The 5,848-nt window shown below is 36.4% G+C and overlaps 1 long non-coding RNA gene across 1 annotated transcript; it reads left to right on the forward strand.

Annotated features, from left to right (window-relative positions):
* The first annotated feature begins 978 nt into the window (after nucleotides 1-978).
* On the forward strand, nucleotides 979-2,614 carry LOC127805938 (uncharacterized). The gene is made up of 2 exons (XR_008024239.1): nucleotides 979-1,801; nucleotides 2,383-2,614. It is a non-coding gene; the product is annotated as an uncharacterized LOC127805938 (long non-coding RNA).
* Nucleotides 2,615-5,848: the final 3,234 nt, after the last annotated feature.

The raw sequence follows: 5,848 nt of genomic DNA on the forward strand, positions 1-5,848 counted from the left end.
AGGTAAAAAATGCTATGGTTGTGGAAAATTAGGACATTTTATTAAAGACTATTATGTAGAGAAAAACAAACAAAAAGAGAAAGAAAAAAATGAGACCAAAGTTATATATTCTCAATGTGAGATTGGGGAGGTATATATGTTAATGGAACCTAAACCCTTTGAGATTAACCTATCTATGAATTCCCATATGCATGAGTGTATTATAGATTTCAGTGCATTTTTTCATGTTCTGATGCCCCTCCCTTAGTGTAATACCCAGGAAATTATTTGGGGTATAAATGGTATTTGATGAAGGGTATAATTGGAATTATCAAAAGAATGAGGCTTTAGAGTACACTATCGCAGTCTTAAGCGACTGAATCAATCAGATGGAGTACCCCGGACCCTAGATAGCCAAGAAAAATTGTATAGTATCGACACGTGATTCGAATTATGATTTTTAGTGATGAAAGAAGTGGGATCAGGAATAATTTTCATTATAGCTAAAATGCAGCTACGAATTAGGCTTAGAAGCCAAATTGATATAGGAGACCTCCGGGAAGTCAACTGAAGCCTGAGGGGGCTCCAGTTTTTCGTAAGAAATAACCTTTAAGTGGTTTCGGGATGAAACAATATAAGGACTCTGGGGCAAAATCGTCATTATCGAGTAACTTTGAAGTTATTAAATTTGCGTTTTCGGTATTATAATGCAAATTAATTTGAGATTTAAAGATGCAATTGCAATTAGAGATTTACCCAAGTAAAATTAAGATGGAAATTTGGGGGTTAATGTGTAATTTATTTGTATTAATAAAGTAATATATAGATATATATATATATATATACTCATGTGCGTGTGTGCTGGTGGAAGCTGCCGAGAAGCTTCATGGCCAATTTGCTTGGAGTGATGGCCAAGTTTAGCTAAAGGAATGATGGCCAAGCTTGCTAAAGGCGGTGGGACAATGGGATCTCTATAAATAGGGGTCATTTGAGAGCAAAATGGAAAAATAAAAGAAAAAGGAAGCATGGCAGCACTGTGAAGGCAAAGGCAGCGAGCAGAGGCAGCTATGGCAGCAAGCGATTAACCAGGTGATCGAGAGGGAGCTGGGCATCGAAGCTTGTGGCCGGAGGCAGCTGCGAGAGGAACCAAAATGGTAACCAAAGCTGTTTGCAGCAAGTGAACAGCATCCATGGCCGCAAGTCGCGGCCATGGCAGCACGCATGGAAGCTCGGATGATAGCTGAACAGCAACGAGAAGAAGGCGACCAGGGGTTGCGCAGGGGCAAGAGCGATCGGTGGGGGTCGTGGCAGGCGTTGGAAGTGGCCGGAGTGGGCCGCACAGCAAGTTGCAGCCATAGCAGCAAGCTTGCTGCGGCTGGGCTGCATCCATGGAGGCCGGAGTAGCCGCGGTGATGGCTGCTGGAACGAGGGGTAGTGACCGACGGGATTAGGCAAGGTCGGTGAGGCCAGCGTGGGCAGCAGCAAGGCCAGAAATGCGGCGGTGTCACGGCTGGGCGGAGCTGGTCATGCGCGCATGGCAGGCGCAGGGAAGAAGAAGGCTGGAGGAGGAAGAAAGAAAGGAGAAAAAAAGAAAAGAAAAGAAAAGAAAAGAAAAGAAAAGAAAAGAAAAGGAAAGGAAAGGAAAAATAGAGAAAATGGAAAGAAAAATTAGGAAAAATTGGGAAAAATTGTCGGAAAAATCCCAGAAAATTATGAGGATTAATTTGAAGCTATGGGAGCATGCCAAAGCCAGAAAATTACTCAGATGCGCATTTTAAGGCTTAACACGCATTACGAGGCAAAAATTAACTTTTCGCATAAGGTGAGTGGTTTGACTCTAGTTTTACCTTTGCTTTGGATATGTCTTGGTGTGAGTGTAGTGAGATCAGGTGAACGTGTGACACGGTAGGGCACTCGAGACCAGAACTCGGGATGCTATGCATATGTGTTTTATTCATATATATATGGCATCATTTGCATATTGATAATGTGGTATATTGCATTAATTATTTTTTTTTACTTGCAAAAGAGTCGGTGCATGGCATGTGATTTTCATATCATTGAGGTATTGATTTTGTGTCATTATTGGGTCCGTATGGGACGGGATGGGGTCTTCTTGAGAATGGGACAAGGTTATTCCTGGATAACGAGTGACACGGTAGGGCACTCGAGAGATTAAGTATGTCGCGGCAAGGTCAACCCCATCGGTGTGTCGAAGGTGTTTTTCACGGGAGGTTGAGTATGTCGGGGAGATTTCTCAAGATAGACGTGTCTGCGTGTCGTTTTGTCTGTGTATGCCATGCTCGTATATTTGTTCATGCATTATGTAAACTGTTTCATGCCGTCACTTAGATGTTTTGTCATCTAACCTGGGTTATGCCCCTGGAACGTTCAATGTTCCAGTCAGGGACTGCTGCGAGGGCAAGGATACGGCCGGTTAAAAGTCAACGGTGCTTAGATTGATAGTCGATGTAAACTTTGGGGTTTTAGCATGTATTTCAGCTTATGTATGAACAGTTGTACGATAAAGTTGTTATCATTTGGTCATTTGTATTACATATTTTGTTATGAAAATACTATGTAAGAACCTCGGTGCTAGATGTTAATGTATCCGTTGCGTTCGTTTAGTTGTTAAGATTATTGATCTTGTTAAGTTAAACGGGCAAGACTGGGGCTTTCGGGATCTTGTGTGTGCATGTGAAAGTTGTTCATGAAGCACCGCGCGTGATGATGTTAAATAATAAAAAAAAAGATTCTCGAAAATACCCTTATAGTGATACGCCCGACGAGGCGGGGTGTTACACTCAGGGCCTAAAATTAATTTGGGTGAGGTTCAAATAAACTCATTTTTTTCCAACTATAAGAAAATATAAGCATACATTCAAATGACTAAATAAATATATACCCAAAAATCATTTGTCCCACAATTTTAATACAATCACACATAATCTGTAATTTGAAATAATTTATAAATAAATAGGAAACTCCTCATAGCTCATCACTTGTTCCCAATAGTGATTCCTCTATCAACACTGCCTTTCATTTGGTAGACCCCGAGCTATCTGTATAGTTGGTTGGGGGAAAGGGGGTGAGTCCTAAAACCCAGTAAAGGCAATATAATATAAAATAGCAAATCAAATTCATAACAAACATGGAAAATAAAACATGAAATGATGCATGCATGCATACCCGTCCACCTCATCCATCGTGGACTCTCGGTGGCCTCATATAATATTCCCATGGACCCTAACACGAGCTCTATTTAGTCCCCATAATTTACAGCCTCATGCCTAGGCACTTCCATATTTTCACATGCAAGCTACGATCACAAATTGGCATATAAAATATATAGACCCTTACCTTCGTTTTTGCTGTCTTGATAGACATTTTTGAATGGATTTCTCCAAAGTGTTAAAACACTATTGCCATGTCTCAAGAAAAATCTTCTAAGAAGTTAATGATAACAAGTCAAAAATTTATTTAAATAAATATCATAAAAAATATCTAATTCCAAAAAAAAAATCGTATTTACCTTACGACTTGCAAGTTAAGTTGCCTTACTATCCCCTCCTTATTTCTCTTTCTAATTAGCAGGCACTTTACTTTCACGAAAATGGCCTATTTATAGGACTCTCCTCGTCCTTGAAAGAGAAAATCAAACAAGTTTTAGTCCAACTCACATGCTATTGTCATTTCATTATGCAATTTGTCAAATCATATAGAATTAAATCCAACCCATATTCTCTTTGCAGCCTATGCTTGCCTCAATTCAATTCACAAAGTCTTAATTTATGTCTAATTCATGCATTGCATTTATTACTCCAAATCCCATCACATTAATGATTTGTCTGCTCTTACATCATCTCATTTTCAGCTTCACGTCCCAATGCAATTTACAAAAATCTCACAAAAATGTTAATTAAATCCCAATTCATGTGTTGCATTTATTATTTAAATCCCTACATTTTTCACAAGATTAAGTGGCATTTTATTCCTTCGAGCTAAAAGCAACTCCAATGTTGGACACCGAATTGAGCGCCAATTTAGTGTCCAACAATGGTTTACACCAAAAATTTTAACACCATTTTGGTGTTGTCTCTAATGTATAACGTCAAATTGGTGTAAAAAAGAATCTTTAAAAAATATTCTATAAATAAATATTTAATAAATATTAATTAATTAATTTAACTTAGTATTATATTATTGATTTTTTGCATTAAGAATATTTTGTTTCTATTAAGTAATTATTAAAATAAAAAAATTCATATATATAAACAAAAATAATTGATTTTATATCAATATGGTATTTATAAAATATATTAAATATTTTAAAATATATTCAATATTATACTCATTTTATAGATCTTAATAAAATATTTTCATTGGTATATATTTTTTATAACAATTTAATTTATATTTCTAATTATTAATCAAAATATATAAATATAATAAAAGTGATAAAGGATATAAAGGGAATAAGTTGTTTTGAAGTTATAGAAAGAGGGGTAAAATTAAAAATAAAATAAAAAAGAAAATTTGGTGTTGATGAATAGTGTAACACCAAATTTGGTGTTATACTATTCACACAACACCAAATTTGGTGTTATACTATTCACACAACACCAAATTTAGTGATTGAAAATTGTGCCCAGGTGTATTTATTGGAGTTCATTTTGAAAATTGTGCCAAGGTGTATTCATTGGAGTTTATTTTGCGCCAAATTGCAATTGGTGTTGCAATTGACGTATTCATTGGAGATGCTCTAATCCTTCAATTTGCAGATAATCTCTAATCCCTATTGAATTTCTGCAAGCTTTAATTGAGCAAGTCAACAGTTGTGTTTGAGACATCTAGCGATTGACATGTGGCATCGCAAATTGAAGGATTAGAGCATCTCCAATGAATACGTCAATTGCAACACCAATTGCAATTTGGCATAAAATGAACTAACACCAAATTTGGTGATTGAAAATTGTGCCCAGGTGTATTTATTGGAGTTCATTTTGAAAATTGTGCCAAGGTGTATTCATTGGAGTTCATTCGCAAAATTGGTGTTGCAATTGACGTAATTGAGCAAGTCAACAGTTGTGTTTGAGACATTTAGCGATTGACATGTGGCATCGCAATTTGGATTCCTCCTAATTGAAAAATTTTAAACATTTTCCTCTAGCCACTTGCGCATCCCAAGCTTCGGACTCTCATCCTCTAGCAAGCCCAACTCCTATCCCATGTGCGCTAGCCATCTTTCCTACATGCTCTCTTACTTTTATTATACACAAGACTAATTTTAAACTATTCTTTTAGACTATTCTATTTAAAACAAAAATTTTCATCTTTGCACCAGCTAAGACTCGAACCGTTAACCTCTCCCCTAACTCTCTCACGCGCAACCGCCTAGCTGCCATCACCATTGAGTCATGCTAACCCAAGAATTAGTTTTAAATCAATGCCCAATTTTCAAACTTCCACTTTAAACCCAAAAATTCCACAAACCTCCAATCATTCTCTTATTCATAAACATAATAAATTTAATATTAAATTCTATAAATATTTAATAAATCATAAATAAATTATTTGCACTTGTACAAAATTACTTATTATTATTTCCAAAATACCGGGATGTTACACATGTCACGTCTCATAAACACTAGTTTGAAAACTTACATGAGTCTGATCATGGGCATGTCATTACCCGTGATAATATTGCTTATAAAATGGCTGGTGTTGGTGACATAACTATTAAATTTGAAAATGGCTTTGTGTATACATTGAATGGAGTAAAATACGTTTCACAAATGGGTAGAAATCTGATTTTTGTAGGGGAATTAGAGAAGATAGGTTTTACTAATGGGGTTGGCAGTGGTATGAT

The sequence above is a fragment of the Diospyros lotus genome, chromosome 7 (genome assembly GCF_014633365.1).
Source record: "Diospyros lotus cultivar Yz01 chromosome 7, ASM1463336v1, whole genome shotgun sequence".
NCBI lineage: Eukaryota > Viridiplantae > Streptophyta > Magnoliopsida > Ericales > Ebenaceae > Diospyros > Diospyros lotus.